The following is a 20,432-nucleotide window of genomic DNA, read 5'->3' as shown; positions in this document are numbered from 1 at the left end:
AAAGACTGCCCACTCACGTTCAAAAACCTATTCATTAATGGGATGCAATTCACATTATGTGCCACTAATTACCCTAGGAAGGCAGTAAAAATTAATAAGGAACTACAGTTTAATTGTTCCATAATGACAGGGAGTTCCAAAGTACCCTCTTGAGTAATAAAATTAACATTTAAACTAGTTCAGTCAAAGAACTTTCTCTTAAATATAACTCTTCACTACTAGCATGGTTTCTTTATTGATTTTCTCTTTGGGTGGCTCTAAAATAGCACAAATTTAACTCTGAGTATCTATTTAGGGTTCCAGGAGACTGACTGCAGTGTCTACAGGATTTCAGGTGAACTAGAGGGCAGAAGGAACCACACCTCTCACCACACACACACACACACATACACACATACACATACAAATACACACAAATGCACACATACACACACATACAAATACACACATACGCACACACATATACACACACAAATATACACATACACACACACCTAAAATTAGACTGTCATACATGTATATAATTGAGGGCAGAGAAGCTTCTCAGAAGTCTGACTATTTCCCCCAAGAGACATGGAGACTACGGATTGCTGCCAAAAAGCACTGTCCAGGTTAGGGATCAATACGATTTTGAAAGTGGTATTTTTGCTATGACACCATTCCTTCACATGTGAACTTGTATCAGTATTCAGCATCTTCTGTGTGCTTTTGTTTAAACTATGTCTGTGAAAGGTGGAGTCTAATAGATGACTCCAACACCCAGCCTTCAAGCCACCCCAAGATAAGGGCCCCAGACACCATGCAGCAGAGACCAATCATGTGCCCCTGCTCTGATTTCTTGCCCAGAGAAATCATGAGAGGCACTAAGGTACTCCAAAAGCTCTTGGAAAACATGGAAAACAGAATCAAAAGATATATTTATTGTGGTGCACTCTGCCTTTAAAATAAATAAATCTGTGCAAAACAACTTTTGAAATCTATGCACAACTTTTTAATCATCGTATTTCCCATGAACTTTTGAAGCCCCTTCATATGAAAGTGTAATCATTCCGTTAAGCCCTGAATTTTGGCTATTACACAGCAATAGATGATTATACAGGAGCGTTCACAGATATTGGGCCTCCCAGTTTTGGAATGAAAACCTGAGGTCCCTAAGGCCTCCTCCCATTCAGAACAGAGGAAAATACAGAGGGAGCCCACCAGGGCCTGACTGTCCCAGCCACCAGCCTTCCGACATGCCCATCACCCTCAGAGCAACAGACCCCCCAAGAAGCTCTTTGGCCCTGAGCAATTTTAAGGTTGAAGGGTTTTCTTATAATTCACAGAGACTGCACTGAGCAGTTTATCAACCTGGGATGTCGGCTTGCCCTAAAGAGCTAAGACTTGGCCTTGATAATCCCTTGAAAGTGGCCTTTCAGCAAGTCCCATTTCCTTGTGGCTCATTTCACACATGCTTGGGAGAGAGGAAAAGCCAGCAGAGAGGAAATGGCTGTGTTCTGGCGCTGGCCGTGCCCAATTCTCCATGTTTTGCCCCAAGTCCATCCCCCAGGTCAGCTGTCCCTCACACCAGTCCCACAAATGATAACTCCAGGCCAGGCCAGCTATCTTCTTCTTCCATTCATTCACTATGTATCGAGTGCTTACAGCATCAGGGGAGACAAACATTAAAGAGCCAATCACACGAATAAGGATTACATTTGTCTTAAGCACTATGAGAGACAAATACAGGGTCCTCTGAAGAGCCAGGGATGTCTAAAGTGAGACCTGAGAAATTAGAGAATTAGTGTAGCAAACGGAGGTCGGGTGCAGGCGTAAGGGGAGCAGTCAGCAAAAGGAGACTGTGGACAAAGGCCATGCAATAGAAGGAAACAATGAGAGACCACTGCTGTAGCATAGTGGGTAAGGCCACCGCCTGCTGTGCTGGTATCCCATATGGGCACTGGTTCAAGTCCCAGCTGTTCCACTTCGGATCCAGATCCCTGCTAATGCACCTGGGAAGGCAGCCAAGGACGGCCCATGTCCATGGGCCCCTGCAGCTACCTGGGAGACTGGGAAGAAGCTCCTGACTCCAAAATTCAGATGGGCCCAGCTCTAGCCATTGCAGCCCTTTAGGGAGTGAATCAGCAGATGGAATATATATATATATATTCCTCTCCTTTCTCTCTCTCTCTTCTCCCCCTCCACCTCTGCCTCTCTGTAACTTTGCCTTTCAAATAAATAAATTTTTTTTTTGACAGGCAGAGTGGACAGTGAGAGAGAGAGACAGAGAGAAAGGTCTTCCTTTGCCGATGGTTCACCCTCCAATGGCCGCCGCGGCCGGCGCGCTGCGGCCGGCGCACTGCGCTGATCCGATGGCAGGAGCCAGGAGCCAGGTGCTTTTCCTGGTCTCCCATGGGGTGCAGGGCCCAAGCACCTGGGCCATCCTCCACTGCACTCCCTGGCCACAGCAGAGGGCTGGCCCTGGAAGAGGGGCAACCGGGACAGAATCCGGCGCCCTGACCGGGACTAGAACCCGGTGTGCCGGCGCCGCTAGGCGGAGGATTAGCCTAGTGAGCCGCGGCGCCGGCCCTCAAATAAATAAATTTGAAAAGGAGGAGGGAGAAGGAAGGAAGAAAAAGAAAAAGAGGAAGAAGGAGGAGGAAAAAGAGGAGGAGAAGAGGAAGAGGAAGGAGAGAGGGAGGTAAAAAAAGATGGGAAGGGAGGGAGGGAGAGAGGGAAGGATGATACTGAGACCTGAAAAAGACCAGTCAGGACACTTGGAGCAGAAAGAGTGAGAGAGAGCACTAGTGAACACACCAAGCTCCGAAGCAGCCACCCAAGCACAGGGCCACATAAAGAGATTTTGTCTGCATCCTAACAACAACAGGCAGCTACGATAGTGTTTAAAGCTGGACAGTGACAGAGCCAAGTTTCATCTGCTCAATCATTCCAGTCTCCTAACCCCATTATCTCCCTCCTCTCTGTAGCCCAGGCCACATTAAACTCCCACTGCAGTTAGGTGCCTGGGTATCTTTGTCTCCCACCAAACTGATGGCCTTTTGAGAGCAGGGACCATGTCTTATCCATATTTGTAACTCTATAATACTCCCTTGCCTATCTTGGGATCAAACACAAGCTCCTTTTGCAATTTCCATAGCCTTGCTCCATTAGTCCCTTGGCCACTACCCCAGGAGCTTCCTGAGTCACTCACCATGGTCCAGACACACTTGGCAGACACAGCACTTTCTTGGGGATTTGCCAGATGCCCAGCTAGGCTAGGAGCCCTGCTAAATGTTCTTAGAACAGGACCCTAACTAAATATTCTCAGAGCAGGGAATTCTTCCCCACTGGAGCATTTACCAGCATTTATATCACTACTTGTACATATTGTTGATTCAATATCTGTCTCCTTTCCAAGACTGTCAGTTTCATAATGGCAGGGAACTCATCTGCCTTGACCATCAGCACAGCCCCAGTACCCAGCACTGTGACACACTTAGCTTACATCTGACAAAATGAGTGAGAATTCACAAAAGGATGAACAACTATTGAGCTGATACATGGCCCCAGCGGCCACCCTGGCCAATTCAGCAGCTGATGTGGGACACCTCTCTTTTATCATCCTTGAGCATCCTCACTGGCATGCACCGGGAGAAATCAGTGTTAGCAAAGACTTTACACAATAAATGGAAAGTGGAAATGGGTGGAGGCCAGGAAGGCATTTCTGGTAATCTCTGAGTAGTTATTATCTTAATCCTTCTGCCAAGCAAGAAGAGGAAAACTGGCAAACACCCATGCTCAGTCAATGGTTCCATGTCAAGGCCAATGTGCTCGGGACTTTTGCTGCACTTGTAATCTCCCCAAGTCCAGAGTGTCTCGAAGTCTTTAGCAGGAACTAACAAGTCCAGACACAGGCCTGTAAGTCAGTGTTTTTTAAACCACCTCTAGTAAAGGTTTTCTTTTCATTTTCAATCCGTCACTGATCAATTCCTTATAAAATAAAGAAATGAAACACTTGAATATGGCAGCATTTCTGTTCTCATCTCATCATAAATAACAAATATTTTGTAGAACTGGATCCAATGGCAAACCACAGTAGCCCTATTCTAGGTCAGTATTGATGCTCCTACTGGCCCATTCCTTAACCATGGCAGACATTGCTAATGGACTGCCACACAGTTTCCCACAGAGACCACATTTACTTTCCAAATCCTACTCGTCCCAGTGTACAAGGCTACCACCATCATGCAAGCAATTAAGGATCATGGGAAATAAATCTTATTTACCATATCTGTTCTATAGACTCCATAGATGGGTTGGCATATTTATGCCCATGATAAAGAAGTGCCTGAATATTTGTTTGCAGCCTAATGAAAACTTCAGAGAAAACTTCAGAGAAAGGTCATCTCATCAAAGGCAGCCTCTCGTGTTAATTCTTATGCAGCTTGAAATACCTTTCATTAATACATACAAAGAGGGGCTAGTTAACCCTGAAGATGGCAGCTTAACCCCTGTCCCATGACAATGTCATCATAGGAGAACCAGTTCAAGTCCTGGCTGCTCCACTTCCAATCCAGCTCCCTGCTAATGTGCCTGGGATAGCAGCAGAAGATGGCCCATGTGCTTGGCCCTGCCATCTACATGGGAGACCTGGAAGGAATTCCAGGCTCCTACCTTCAGCCTGTCCCAGACCTGGCAATTATGGCCATTTGGCGAGTGAAGTAGTGGATGGAAGAGCTCTCTCCCTCTCTCTCTCTGTAATGCCGACTTTCAAATAAATAAAAATAAATAAATCTTTAAAAAATAAATTAAAAATAATTCCAAAAGAAAGTGCAGCAATCTATACCAGACTCAGAAACTTCTGGTGTGTTCTCAGATATGTGCTGTACAGTCTTATCTGAGAATCTAAAGTCGCTGGCCCTTTGTTTCTTGACTTTTTCTCTCTTCGAATTCTCCATTCCCAAAGCTGACCTGCTTTGGTTTTAAGTGGTCACAAGGGCTTGAACAGTGGATTGTTTCACTTCTCATTACCTCTTTGTCAAAGCAATGAGGGTTTTCATGCCTCCCACGCACCATCTTTTCCTAGCAAGCAAGATTAAAAGCTCTTCTCTGTTAGCCATCAAGCTGTGACCCAAGCTTCCTTGGAGAGGCCAAGGAAGAAGAATCCACAAGAGGAAGAGAATTGATCTGTTGTCTCTGCATCTCAGACCTGAAGCTCTCTCTACAGAAAGACAAACCTCACTTTGAACATACTCTCTCAACTTCACCTGTAAAGTCCCCTTCGAAAAGCTTTTGCAACTTCTTGTTGGACACTGCGCACCACAGAATCTGTAGACTATTAGAGCTTCAATGGGCCTCACGCAGCATCTGTGTAATCCAAAGCCCTCTTTCGACACAAAGGAACCAAATGAAGTCCGTCCTGGGAGTCAGAAGAGCCGGGCTCTCACCCCGTGCTAGTGGATGGCCTCTGAAAAGCAAATTCACTTTTCTGGGACTGTTTCTAAGGAAAACAAATGAGAAGCTTAAAATGGGATGGCTGTGACTTGCTCACGGGGCTAGCTGAAAATTAAAAGGGATAATGGGTGCAAAATACTTTGGAAACAAAACACCACACAAATGTTGGGATTCCCACTGTCCTGGGGATCACAGCAAAGCACAGACAAGTGTCCGAGTGGAGTACCTGGGCGAGAATCCTTCCCTCTGCCCCTGGACAAAGACCCAAAGGCTACTAGGGAGACAGAATGATGTTGAGGAAAAGCAATAGCAGGTCTTGGCTGATTTTCAATCCAAGCAAGACAATAGTATCTTGAACCAAAATGGTGACTGTGAAAGGAAAACACGGACAAGATCACTTATGAGGAAAATCATCAGGATTAGGTGACAGATTGATATGGGAAGGGAGGGAGGGGGCATGTGTTCAGGGTGATGTCTCTGGCGTATTTAATGAGAGTTGCTGTCACTGGATGGGATAAGAAACACCAGAAGAGATCCAGGTAGACAGGGCACTGAGGGACGCTCCTGTTGATGTCCAGTATGTTGAGCTTAAGGTGCCTTTGAGACATCCAAGAACAGGTGTCAGACAGGCCATCGGAGGTGATGGATTTGTGCGGCAGAAGACATGAAAAGTTAAGGGCGTACATGGAGGTGTGCACTGAAGTTATGGGAGGCTGAGATCACGTTGGGAGAGAATACAGGATAGGAAAGAACTGGGCCTGGGGCCAAGCCTTGAGGACCCACAGCATTTCACGGCCAAGGAGCCTGAACCTCAAGAGTAACAGAGGCGGGGCCAGAGAGATGGAGGGGGAAAGAGAGTCGTGCTCTCAACCAAGGAAGGAAGAAATGGTCAGCAGTAGCAAGGGCTGATACGGGTTCAGCAAGGACTGAAAAACGTCCTTCAAAGAGCAATGGGCGCCAGCAGTGCTCTTTCGAAGTCCTCCCAGGCATGGTTCTTTCCTGCTCTTTGCCCTGTTACCTCACCAAGCTTCAAAGTGGACCTTCCATTGTGGGGGCAAACTAGTCCTCCTGGAGTCTTCAAACACCGGGGCTCCTTCTGCCTGCTGGCTCTGGGCTGCAGCTAAGACCACACTCCATCCTACAGGCTAACACGCCCGACAGACTGGATTTATCTAATCACAGAAAGCAATTATGCAGCAGACCTATTAATACCCACTCACCTGGGCTCACGTCAGACATCGCTAATGGGTGAGAAGTCTCTGAGGGTCACTCTGTCTACACCATCTATGTCTCGGTAGCCTTTTCAGTCTGGAATCCCAGGTCCCCCACCCAACTCCATCGCCCATCTTCCCCAGAGGGAGGCAAGACTGGAGCAATGAGACACGTCCCGGCGCCAGCTCCCCTTTGTCCCTGGTTCCATGTCTCTGGCTGGTGGCTGTGTGCAGCCAGCCAGTCAGACCGTTGCAGCTGTTCCCAATATTGATGTGACTCACAGGGATTTGCTTTAGAAATCAAAGCCTGGGGCCTGTCGGCTTTGTCTAAAAAGCAGGCCCTGCTCCACTGGAGAAGGGGAACAACTCGGCACACAGCTGTCCCATTTGTTTGGTTGTTCCTGCCACACAGAAACACCGACAGGTGGCCCCCAAACGTGGATGGTGCGAGAGGCTAATAAACAGAGGAGCAGGCGATGCTGGAGGCTGCTTTGCCGTCTGCATGGTTTCTATTTGGCGATCTTGTGACCACATTGCTGCCCCTGTGTGGCCACTGACCTGGGGAAATTCTGTCCGAGAAGGATGCAGACAGGGGACGGACCTGGGAGAGGGCAGACAAGGTGAAAAGGCTGCTGCGGGGTGCAGGATGGGGGTCAGAGCACACATGTCCAATAAGCAATCGGACGAGGGCGGTGGGCATGCTTCGGAGACTCACAGATGTGTGGGAGACAGTGCCAAAACCTATAATAGGGAACAATATTCTAGTCTGCAAGTTTCCCAGCACACAGGAGTAGGAAGTCCTCCTCTTGTTCCGCCTTCACGCCTATGCTCGATAGTCCTGCCGCAGGAAAGAGGGCCATGGGAGAGAGATCAGAAAATCTGGATTCTGGGCTGGCGCTCTGGTGTAGCAGGTAAAGCCGCCATCTACAACACTGGCATCCCATTTGGGCACCGGTTCGAGTCCTGGCTGCTCCTCTTTAGATCCAGCCCCCTACTAATGGCCTAGGAAAACCTGCAGAAGATGGCCCAAGTGCTTGTGTCCCAGCTATCTACGTGGAAGACCTGAAAGAAGCTCCTGGATCCTGGCTTCAGCCTGGCTCAGCCCCAGCCATTGTCGCCATTTGGAAAGTAAACCAGTGGATGGAAGATCTCTCTCCCTCCCTCTCTGTAACTCTGACTTTCAAATAAATAAACCTTTAAAAAAAAAAAAAAAGAGCTTGCTAAGTGTGAATGGCAGGAGCATTATGAAACAGCAATTTAGTGCTGATCAGACAGCTGTGAAAAGTCTCCATGGGGGTGGGGGAGGGGGGTATCCAAGCAGAGCAGGGCCTCACCCCTGCTGGCTCCTACATTTGAACTAACTTGCCTGGGAATGAGAATCCTAGAAACTGGGGCTGCCACTGAAAGGCGGCTTTTATATAGGACTTGGTGGTGGCTCATTCTGATTCGTTTGGGTGTTTTGTCTTCGTGATGCTGCGTGGATGTGGAAGGGGGATGTGATCTTGCATCTTCTGCAGTCCAAGGTGTCAGGAGGAGCGTAGACAGAAGCAGGAGTCCTCAGCGACCCAGTGCCATTGGGCCACTGCTAGAATAAGACTTGTGGTTTTAGGCCACAGCCCCCCTCTTGAAGGCACCCGAGAGGGCACCTGGTCTGGGTGTGCGACACATTCTACAGGGACAAGGCAGAGAGAGGGGAAGGGGGCTGGGGAACAACACTGCGGGAGAGCAGATGAAGCTCCATGGAGCATCCCGTAACAGTGTTCCAGCTCGAGTCCTGGCTGCTCCACTTCCCATCCAGCTTCCTGCTAATGTGCCTGGGAAAGCAGAGGATGAGGACCCAAGTACTTGGACCCCTGTAGTCGTGTGGGAGATCAGGAAGCAGATCCGGGCTCCTGGCTTTGGTCTGGCCCAGACCTGGCTATAGTGGCTATTTGGGGAATAAAACAGTGGACAGAAAATCTCTCTCTTCTCTTCCCTCTTTCTTTCTTTCTCTCTCTCTCTGCCTTTCTTTTTTTTAAAGATTTATTTATTTATTTATTTGAAAGACAGAGTTATGAAGAGAAGTAGAGAGAGAGAGAGAGGTCTTCCATCCGCTGGTTCACTCCCCAATTGGCTGCAACAGCCGCAGTTGTGCTGATCTGAAGCCAGGAGCCCAGAGCTTCTTTCAAGTCTCCCACATGGGTTCAGGCACCCAATGACTTGGGCCATCTTGTACTGCTTTCCCAGGCCATGGCAGAGAGCTGGATCAAAAGCAGAGCAGCCGGGACTCAAACCAGCACCCATATGTGATGCTGGCACTGCAGGCAGCAGCTTTACCTGCTACGCCACAGCACCAGCCCCCCCCCCCACCTTTCAAATAAATAAATAAATATTTTTCCCCAAATAAAAAAACAAAACAGATCCCCTCTCACTCCCAGAGCAGTCCTGTCTCCGCCCTGCTCTCCAGCGGCAGGCTGGTGAGCCAGTGCCATGAGGTCCAGGACTCCAGGATAAGAGAGGGCTTAATCTGAGAATCAGAGACTCAGTTCACACAGACGCTCATCAAGTTTCCTCTCTTAGAGCCAAAAGCCTCATTCCCCTTCAAAGACAACGAGGACACGGGCTGTCGCGGTGCAACGCCGGAGAGCCAAGAGCCCTTCTTTCACCGCTTGCCAAAGTCTCACCCTGAGCTCTTTGTTCCTTTGTGTTAAGGCGGATTCAGCTGCTGCAACGAGAAGCTGTGTGAGTCAGGAAAACAAATTCCCTCAGCACGAAAGAGCTCCCCAAATTAGAAATGACACAAACAGGCACCAAAGGGGGCAGCTCTACCTCCTGGATTCTTTGAATCAGAAGGGACATTTCGCATCAGGCCATCCTCTCCTAAAGGACAAATTCAGGCCCAGAGACATCGGTTTCCTGAGCAAGACCACACAGCACATTGGAAACCAGGCCTTGGGCCGTCTGACTCCTGTACACATCCTAAAGGATGTCTCATCTAATACCTGCAATGCTCTGTTGTAGGGGCAGCAGAAATTGCCCCCATCAAAAAGCCCCTTTTAAAAATGTCTTCTTGGGGGCCGGCGCCGCGGCTCAATAGGCTAATACTCTGTCTAGTGGCGCCGGCACACCGGGTTCTAGTCCCAGTCGGGGCGCCAGATTCTGTCCCGGTTGCCCCTCTTCCAGGCCAGCTCTCTGCTGTGGCCCGGGTGTGCAGTGGAGGATGGCCCAAGTCCTTGGGCCCTGCACCCCATGGGAGACCAGAAGCACCTGGCTCCTGGCTTCGGATCAGCGCGGTGCGCCGGCCGCGGCGGCCATTGGAGGGTGAACCAACGGCAAAGGAAGACCTTTCTCTCTGTCTCTCTCTCTCTCACTGTCCACTCTGCCTGTCAAAAAAAAAAAAAAAGTCTTCTTGGGGGGCCAGAATGCTGGTGCAGCAGGTTAAGCTACCATTACGATGCCAGCATCCCATATGGGCGTGTCCTGGCTGCTCCACTTTCAACCCAGCTCCCTGCTAATGTGGCTGGGAAAGCAGTGGAGGATGGCACAAGTGCTTGGATCCTTCCACTCGTGTGGGGGTCCTGATGGAGTTCTAGGCTCCTGGCTTCAGCCTGGCCCAGTCCTGGCCTCTGCAGCCACCTCTCTCTCTCTCTCTCTCTCTCTGCTTTTAAAATGAATAAATAAAATCTTTAAAAGTGTCTTTTCTGGCACTACCATCTGTGATGATCACCCCGTGCAGAATGAACTCATCACGGTTAGGAGACCTGGTGTATCTGAATCGCGACCTACTGAGCTCGCGCGCGGAACTTGCGGCATCCCACACCAGCGCAGGCCGGCAGAGACCATCCCTGGGTTACCGTGCACTTTGCTTTTCCTTCCTGCCCAAGTCGGCTTCCTTTGCCTTGGCGCTCCTGCCCCCTAGAGGCGACAAAGTTTACTGCAGTCCCATTCATCTGCAGAGGGCACGTTCAAGGAAATGAGGTGAGCCCATAGTTTTGAGGAAGGATGGAGGGAACCTGCATCCTCCAAAAACGCAGGCCTCCTTAGGGTGGGAAAACAATTTTGGCCTCACACAAACATGCCACCAACTAGACTTCAGCCCATAACAGATTCGAAACTGGGCACCAAGGACCCTAGGCTGAAAAATCGGTTATATAACTGACTATGTCTCCTAGAATCTATAGGCAGGAACTGGACAATTTTAAAATAACAAGAGAGGGTGGGGCAGGCACTTGGCCTAGCAGTTAGGACCCCTGCATCCCATGTCAGAGGGCCTGGGTTAGAGGCCCAGCTCCAGCCCGACTCCAGTTTCCTGCAATGCACATCCGGGGGAGAGGGAGGGCAGCCGTGGTGTGTCAAGTAATTGGGCTCCTGCCATCCATACAGGAGAGCTCCTGGCTTTGGCTCCAGTTTTGCCCCAGCTGTTGCAGGAATTTGTGGAGTGAACCAACACATGAGATCTACCTCTCCTCTCTCTCTCTCTCACCAATATTTTTATTCCATTTTTTAAAGCTTTGCTTATTTATTTATATTTGAAAAGCAGAGAGACAATAGAAAAACAGATATTCCATCTGCTGATTCACTCCCCAAATAGCCACAACAGCTAGGGCTGGGTCGGGCCAAAATTAGGAGTTCAGAACTCCATCTGGGTTTCCCTTGTGGGTGGCAGGGACTCAAGGACTTGAGCCATCATCTGCTGCCACCCCAAGGTGCACATTCCCTGGAAGCTGGACCAAACCAGGCACTGCAACATAGGATGTGGGCATCCCAAGTGGCCTCTTAGCTGCTGTGCCAAATGCTTACTCCCACCAAGTTTAAAGAAATAAATAACTGACAAGAGGAAGACACTGATTTCTGGTGCCCCCAACAAACACTGCAATGAATGAATTGAAAGTCCAGCTTCCTCGCACCCAACTTTGCAGAGGCTACACCCAGTATTCAACCTCCTAGTTACCATGCCCAACACCCTAGCTCAGCTAATGCCCACTTCTTCTGCCCCTCTCAGCTCAGGGTCTCCCTCTGACCCAACAGGTGACCCAGCTTCTTCTCCCATGGCATCAGGTCTCTGTGGGCCTGAGATTGGTCACAGTCCCTAACTGCATGTCCTGTCGATTGAAAGGGTGCCCATGAGTGTGGGCTCTGTGGCTGCTGCCTTGTCCACTCTGCTACCTGTGCCCCTGAAACAGTGATTAGCCCCTGCGGGGCCCTCAATGAAAACTTCTCAGTGAAAGGAATGGAGTCGTGAGCATTCACTGAATGACCGAATCCTACTCGTTTACAGACTACACAGACAGACCTCGCCTCAGTGGAGAAAGTGGACACAGCATCTGCGGGCCCTGTAGAGCCCACTACAGGAACAGCACTTATCTCCTCCGTCTCATGGTCCCTCCAGTGGGTGAAAGACACATCATGGGGTAGAGACCTCCCTTGAATAGCACCCCAAACATTCACCCCGGGACAGGTAACTGGGCAGGTGTTTCGATTGTCTCCAACTTCTTCATGGTCGGCCTGTGCCTGCCCAAGGCCTGCCACCTGCAAGGCAAGCAGCATCGGGGGCCCTGTCCTCCAGTGCGCCCTTGGGTGGCCACTCCCCGCACTGTGGCCTCACCGCGCCATTTGTCCAAAACAGGATCTTGGCTCTTTAACTTCACAGTCACAGCTTTCAGGCATGAGAAACCCTGACCTAAACCAACATGAAGAGGGGGAAAGAGAGATACTGCTTATGAAGCTGTGCAGCCGTGGATTCTTCCGCACTGGCTCAGCCCGGGCCGTGGAGCAACGTCACAGAGCCTGGCGTCCCTTCCCCACCCTTCAGCTCTGCTGGCCTCTGTGCCTGTTCCACTTGCAGGCAGGTGACCTCCCCAGCTCCAAGCTTTCATCCACACTGCAGAGACACAGAGGAGCTCTCTCTCAGGAGCAGGAGGAAGCGGTCCCCAAACCACCTCTCCTTGGTGCCCCGTGGGCCACATGCTAATCCACGGGCCCATCAGGGGAGGACTCCTGCGAATCCCAGGGACCAATGCTGTCAGCGGCCACACCCGCAGGGAGATAAGCAGGAAGCGCTCTCCCAACAGCCGCCTGACAAGCAACACAGAAATGACACAGTGGAGGAAGCTTGGAGAACTCTTCCAGCTTCTTTAACCCTGACATGACTTGGATTTGCAGTCAGGAAAATGCACAGGAGGAAAAACCCGGGAAACTCCCGGAGGTATCCCCACCCTTAGGCGTTCAGAACACCTCAGTGCCAAATGAGACCCCTCACCCATTCTGAAGGGGGAGAACGAGTGACATCAGCAGCCCTAGAAAGGAAGCAGTGACTGCCCTTCCAAAAGACGCGAGGCAGGAAATGAATGACATGTTGATAACACCACTAAAATGGAACATTTCTATTTCCCAAAAAGACGGACACTGTCAGTGAGATTCATTAAAAAAAAAATCTTATTAAACTTTCCCTTTCACTGCTTCTTTGTATCTCTGGTTGAAATGGAGCAGGATGCAGGTTGCCATGGTGATGGCTGAATTTTAAATAACAGGGCTCGGGAGCTCTGGCTGCTGGGTGTACCGCCGCAGGCAGGAAACGATGGGGGAAGGAAAGAAGCAGAGAGTGGGAAAAGACAGAGAGCAGCTGCCCGGCTCAGGCCAGGACACTGTAACTTCTCCAACTTATTTTCCTTGCATGAAAACAATCCCCAGAGAGGGGCGGGTGCTGTGGCCTCGCAGGTCAAGCCGCCACCTGCAACACTGGCATCCAAGACAGGTGCCAGTTCATGTCCCGGCTGCCCTACTTTGGATGCAACTTCCTGCTAACGCCCTGGGAAAAGCAGCAGAGGATGGCCCAAGTGTCTGGATCCCTGCCTCCCATGTGGGAGACCCAAAAGACACTGCTGGCTCCTGTTGTGGCCTTCTGGGTAGTAAACCAATGCATGGGAGATCTCTCTGTCTCTCTCTGTAACTCTGACTTTCAAGTAACAAATAAGTATTTTAAAAATAATAAGAATGCCCAAGAATCACAGACCCCAGCTTCTTCATAGCATGAGGGAAGAAGCCCCACATGCAAACAGACAGAACCTTAGAAGTCACCCTCTCCATCCCCTACCTGACTCTCTCTGGTGGCAAATAGATTTCTCCTACAATTACACCTTTTCCCACTAACAATGGGCACAGCCCACGTTTTAGATGGGATGCTGGAAACTGGACCCTAAGAGAAATGTCCAAAGAGCTAGAGAACTGAGTGCCAACAACCCATGGATTTCTCAAAGGAAAAGGAATTTAAAGTTAAGCCCAGTAACTGCCCATTCAAACAGCCCTAGCCACAAATTCCAGTTCTGCTCTTCTCTCTAGAACCATCTAAGAGTGAAAGCAGAGATTCAGGAAGCGGTGAGTTCTCCATGGTGAGATGGAGTGAAGCAGGTGTTGGCCAGGGAGAAGCTGGTCAAGATGTTTTTCAATACTTTCCAGCATCAGAGAGACACGGTCCTGCCGAACGAGGTTCAGCAAATTTGCGCAGCAAAGAACCCCGCCCAGCACCTGCTACACTCCCAAGTCAAGAAAGGGGAGAACAGAGGCCAAGCGGAGAAAACCAGCACTGGGAGCCCAGAAGTCACCTTGACACCTAAACACCGTGGGAACTGACCCTGGACAGACAGTCTGGTCTCCACGGCCTCTGCCTGCTGCTGCAGCAGTTTAGAAAGGACTTCTACTCTCCACCCAGATGACAGGCAGCCATGCCAGATTTGTCAGGGAATTGTTCCTGGAAGTTAAACAGTAATAGTAATACTGGCCAAGCACCCCTAATCCAAAGTGCTCCACAATCCCAAACTTTCCAAGGGCTGACTTGATGCCACACATGGAAAACCCCACACTCGACCTCCCGTGAGAGGTCAAAGTCAAACACGGGAGCACCAGCAATATCATATTACATTACCTCCAGGCTGCGGGTGTGGGCATATCTGAAGCAAAGTGAATTCTGTGTTTAGACTTGGGTCCTATCCCCAAGACACCTCATTATGTACTTGCAAATATTCAAAAATCTGCAAAAACTCATCAACACTTCTGGCCCCCAACATTTCAGATAAGAGATGTTCAACATATGACAATAATAATATAAGCAAAACCTTTGTCTTGTAGCTGAGAAAACCTGACATTTCCTCAGAAACCAGGCAAGCTGAGAGTCCCTGGGAGTGGGGAAGAGCCAAGAGGAACGGGGTCCCTGGCTTCTCATCTGCACCCACTGTGACATGTCCCATGCAGCAGGCCTGACAATTGGTAGCTGCAGGCCTAGGCTACCCCAGAAAGATCAGGGCAGCAAGGAAAGCCAGGAAAGTGAGATGGAGGTGTCCCAGCACTGCACAACCAGGCCACCCGCCAGTGCAAAGCTGAAAACTCACAGAGCCACAGACGCCAAGGAGCCAGAAGGTAGTCCTGCCTTGGCCCATCCTTGGCATCTAAGACCCATCTGCTGCAGACCTGCCAGCCTCTCTTTGCAAAGAGAAGCTTAGGTCCCAAACCACCCTTCTGTCCCTGTGAATCCTCCAGAGCCAGGCAGGGCATGAAAAGGAAGCTTATTTTTTTCTTTTTTTTTTTTTTTCAGGATTCATTTATTTGGGGTCTTCACTGTAGCATATTGAGATAAGCCTCCACCTGCTGCACCAGCAACCCATATGGGTGCTGATTCGTGTCCCAGCTGCCCCTCTCCCCATCCAACTCTTGATTAATGGCCTGGAAAAGCAGTAGAAGGTGGTCCAAGTGCTGGGTCCCTGCACCCATATAGGAGACCCAGAGGAAGCTCCTGGCTCCTGACTTAGGATCACTCGGCTCCAGCAGTTGTGGCGATTTGGGGAGTGAATCAGCAGATGGAAGATCTCATTCTCTGTCTCTCCCTCTCTCTGTCTGTAACTCCACCTCTCAAAGAAATAAATAAAATCTCAAAAAAAAAGATTTATTCATTTATTTGAAAGGCAGAGAGAGGGAGAGACAGAGAGAGAAAGATATTCCCCAAATGGCTGCAATGACAATGGCTGGACCAGGTATTTGAGCCATCTTCTACTGCCTTCTCAGGCCCATTAGTAGAGAGCTGTTTTGGAAGTATTAAGACACTGTGGGGGGCCTGCACTGTGGTGTAGTGGGTAAAGCTGCCACCTGCAATGTCAATGTGGGCATTTGGGAAGTGAACCAGTTTATAGACAATCTCTCAATCTCTCTCTCGCTCTCGCTCTCTCCTTTTCAAATAAATAAATAAATCTGAGAGAAAGACAGAGAAAGTAATACTAGCAGTGATAAAATATATCATATGCTTATCAAACACCAGGCATGGTGCTATACTCTCAATGCAAAACCAATCATATCACATAATAACAAGCACAAGCTTTATTTAAAGAGACTAGGAGAGGCTAGCATTACAGCATAGCCCATTAAGCCACTGCCTGCAATGCTGGCATGCCATCAAGTTCCAGATACTCCACTTCAATCCAGCAGCAGCAGATGGCCCAAGTACTTGGGCCCCTGCCTCCAACACAGGAGACCCAAATAGAGTTCCAGGCTCCTGGTTTCAGCCTGGCGCAGCCCTGACCAGTGTGGCCATTTGAGGAGTAAACCAGTAGATGGAAGTTCTCCCTCAGTCTCTCCTTCTCACTCTGTAATTCTGCCTTTCGAATAAAATAAAATAAATCTTAAGAAAAAACAGAGACTAGGAAATAAGTCAGAGGACAATAACTTGCCCACAGTCCTGCAGTTACATCTGCAGCCTTCTGACTCCAGAGCCAGTACCTTTAACCAGGTTTGCTATTGATATTCATGATTCTCCACGCAGTTTCCCGCGGTGTTTGCTGGATGATCAGACTTCCTCCACCTCTGCTGCAATACTGCAGGCCCTGCCTTTGCGCAAGAGAATTCAATGGGGGTCTAGATTCTAGACACCTCCCAGATCTTTAGGATAAGCAAGCAAATCCCAAGCTGGAATCCTCATCCTAAAAGACTGGATGTGTTGCTTGGCAGAAATGAGGATCCCATAGCCGCTTCTCACTCAAGGGGTACTCTGTAAGCAAGCCACAAACACAAAGAGTTTGTTGTGGCCCACCCCCACTGTCGCCATGGCAACGAGGGGGCCTGGGTGCAGGCCTCAGTCCCTGTTCCTGACTTGCCTCCCTACTCACACTTCCCCTTTCCTGCCCCTCTTCGCTCGCTTTCCTGTAGCCTTCCCTGCTGTCTACAATGTCCGCCAGCTGGGTACAGGAAGCCCCTCCTTTTTTAAAATTTCAATTAACATAAAATACTTGTACAAGTTTGTGAGGTGCAGTAGAATATTGCAACATATATATACAGTGTCAAGTGAGCAAGCCAGGCAATTTCCTCATCCTTACACTTGGAGCCTGCACCGCCTCTCTCCCAGGTCCTCATGCAGTAGATCAGGGGGCACTTATGAGCTACCGATGCCCCCTATGCCGTGGGGCACTGGAACCTATTCCTTCTACACAACTGTGTTTGGGTGCCTGTTACCCAACCTCCCCCATCCGCCCTCCCTCCTCTCTTCCCAGCCCTAGTCATCACTACTCAAAGTGCATGCACTTACCGCCCATGTAGAAGAGAGAACATATTCCAAAGTGTTGAGTTCAGTTCAAGGCAGCGTCCCTGTTCATTAAACTCTGGGACATTGAAAGAGGTTAGGAGAACTGGTTAGAAAGCATCATTCTATTCATTTGCCTCCCAGCCTATAACAATGGGGGAAAAAATGAAGAGAAAGAGAGGGAGAGGACACACAGCATTTGCCTTTGTTTCTGGCTTATGTCATTTAACATAATGACCTCAGTTCTGTTCATTTTATTGCAATTGCCAGAATTTCATTCTTTTGTATGGCTGAATAATAGTCTAAAGTGTGCGTATATGCTAGGTTGTTTCCGTATCTTGCCTATGATGACTGGTGCAGCCTTTCTTTGAACACCACCAGAGACAAGCAGCTCACTATCTAGCAAGCCCAAACCTTTCTCACTCCACCCTTAGCCACTTACTAAGTCTTCCTTCTATAGCTCTGAAATCTAGCTCCCTGTTTTTCCCTGACCACTAATTCTAGAACTGTCTTCTGGCTGTCACGATACACCTCCTACTAACTCCTTCAAGTACATGGAGACCACTCTCATGTCCTGCCTGGGTCTTCCCTAGGCGAATGGTTCTCAAATTTGAGCATGCATCACACTGAAGATTTTGATGAAATACACAGCGCTGGTCCCCACCCCAGAGTTTCTGATTCAGTGAGCATATGATGGGCCCAGAAATTCACTCTGCTGCTTGGGGACCACACTGTAAGAACCACTGCTCCAGACAGACGTCCTTTATTCCTTTGACAACTCTCACTGTGAGGGCTCCAGGCCTCTTTCTCACACTCCTGGGCACCTGTTCCAGGGATAACATGGCACCCTTTTGGGGCTCTCCCTGAACATTTCAGCTCCTGGGCCTGCCACCCCTTATCTGACTTGTTCTCTGTTTTCCAGTCTCAGGTCCCAAGAGAGAGAATCGGAGCAGGTAAGCTTGCTTCAGTTTGGTTGGAGCTCTCCAGAGTAGACTGGCAGCCCTTGGGTCCCTGTCCAGCTTCTCTGTGGCTGGTGAAAGGCTGGACCTCATGAGGTAAGCATGTGCTGCCCCTTAGAAGGAGATCATAGGAGTGGCCCACAGTCCATTGCACACTGACAGATGTGATCTCACATGCTATGATATAGCCTTGCTTTGGAATATCACTCAGTTATTAAAAAGAACAAGGCTGATCTACATGTAGTTAAACAGAGATCCAGACATATGGTTAGAAACATCTACTCTGATACAGCCGGCACCGTGGCTCACTAGGCTAATCCTCCGTGTTGCAGCGCCGGCACACTGGGTTCTAGTCCCGGTCGGGGCGCTGGATTCTGTCCCGGTTGCCCCTCTTCCAGGCCAGCTCTCTGCTGTGGCCAGGGAGTGCAGTGGTGGATGGTCCAAGTCCTTGGGCCCTGCACCCCATGGGAGACCAGGAGAAGCACCTGGCTCCTGCCTTCGGATCAGCGCGGTGTGCCAGCCGCAGCGCACTGGCCGTGGCGGCCATTGGAGGGTGAACCCACGGCAAAGGAAGACCTTTCTCTCTGTCTCTCTCTCTCTCTGTCCACTCTGTCTGTAAAAAAAAAAAAAAAAAAATCTACTCTGATCCCATTTTTTAAATACATTAACATATGAAAGTAGTAAGTGGAAACTGATAGGAGACGTCCTGTTTCTGTCCTTAACACATTCTTTTTAATTTTTACATTTGTATATTACCTTTTTAATTATAGGAAAATAACGTGTTAAAAATTACCCACTACCCTTCTAAGATAGACGGTTTTCCTACTCCTGAATTTTATGACCTGTCCAGGGAGTCAAAATCCTGGGTCTGACCACATCTACCAGCTTCAGCAACAGGAAATTCACTGTCTCACATAAGACCTGAAGTGGGACAGGACTTGAGTTGAGGAATTCAGTGGCCTGGTGACATCAGAATGCATCTTTGCACTCTCCCATCCTCAGTGCGACACCCGGCTCCCACACCTCACTGCCGGCCTGTCACAGTTAAGACACCACAGGCTGCTAGAATAACATCCAGTGGAAGAAGTGGCAACTACTTCTTCCCACGTGACTCTTTTTAGCAGCAAGAAAAAAAATCTATTCTAGAAACATTCCAGCAGTCTCCCCCCAGATAATAATCAGAACCATATCACATCCCTGGTGCAGGCAGAACTCCTCAAGTTTGGATAAGACAAATAGTTGGTTCCCTGGGGCTAGGGAGCTGGGCGTCCTCCAGTGATCCTGGCTTGCTGACTCTCTTTTTTTTTTGAAATTTTTTAACTTTTATTTAATAAATATAAATTTCCAAAGTACAGCTTATGGATTACAATGGCTTCCCCCCCCCCCATAACTTCCCTCCCACCCGCAACCCTCCCATTTCCCGCTCCCTCTCCCATTCCATTCACATCAAGATTCATTTTCTTTTTTTTTCTTTTTTTTTTTTTTTTTTGACAGGCAGAGTGGACAGTGAGAGAAGAGAGAAAGGTCTTCCTTATGGCATCAGTAATCTCTAGGCTTTTGTCATAAATTGCCGAGGCTATGGAAGCCGATTCTGATCATATTTAGACAAGGTCATAGTCAAAGTGGAAGTTCTCTCCTCCCTTCAGAGAAAGGTACCTCCTTCTTTGATGGCCTGTTCTTTCCACTGGGATCTCACTTGCAGAGATCTTTCATATAGGATTTTTTTTTTTTCCAGAGTATCTTGGCTTTCCATACCTAAAATACTCTCGTGGGCTCTTCAGCCAGATCCGAGTGCCTTAAGGGCTGATTCTGAGGCCAGAGTGCTGTTTAGAACATCTTCCATTCTATGAGTCTGCTGTGTATCCCACTTCTCATGTTGGATCGTTCTCTCCTTCTTAATTCTATCAGATAGTATTAGCAGACATTAGTCTTGTTTATGTGATCTCTTTGACTCTTAGACCTATCATTATGATCAACTGTGAATTGAAATTGATCACTTGGACTAGTGAGATAGCATTGGTACATGCCACCTTGATGGGATTGAACTGGAATCCCCTGGCACGTTTCTAACTCTACCATTAGGGGCAAGTCTGATTGAGCATGTGCCAAACTGTACATCTCCTCCCTCTCTTATTCCCACTCTTATATTTAACAGAGATCACTTTTCAGTTAAATTTAAACACCTAAGAATAATTGTGTGTTAATTACAGAGTTCAACCAATAGCATTAAGTAGACAAAAAAAATACTAAAAGGGATAAAGTATTAAGTTGTACATCAATAGTCAGGACAAG

The 20,432-nt window shown here is 48.8% G+C and overlaps 1 long non-coding RNA gene and 1 other non-coding gene across 2 annotated transcripts in view; one reads left to right on the top strand and one right to left on the bottom strand.

Annotated features, from left to right (window-relative positions):
* The window catches only part of LOC138850056 (uncharacterized), a 160,932-nt gene that overhangs the window by 110,797 nt on the left and 29,703 nt on the right, over positions 1 to 20,432 (bottom strand). The window lies entirely within an intron of this gene.
* On the top strand, positions 17,212 to 17,334 carry LOC127490861 (small nucleolar RNA SNORA36 family). Its single transcript, XR_007919252.2, has one exon. It is a non-coding gene; the product is annotated as a small nucleolar RNA SNORA36 family (small nucleolar RNA).

Source organism: Oryctolagus cuniculus, chromosome 6, assembly GCF_051225735.1.
Source record: "Oryctolagus cuniculus isolate XC-2025 breed Fujian yellow rabbit chromosome 6, ASM5122573v1, whole genome shotgun sequence".
NCBI lineage: Eukaryota > Metazoa > Chordata > Mammalia > Lagomorpha > Leporidae > Oryctolagus > Oryctolagus cuniculus.
Note: the sequence above shows the minus strand (reverse complement) of the source record. Positions and strands in the feature narration are given on the sequence as shown.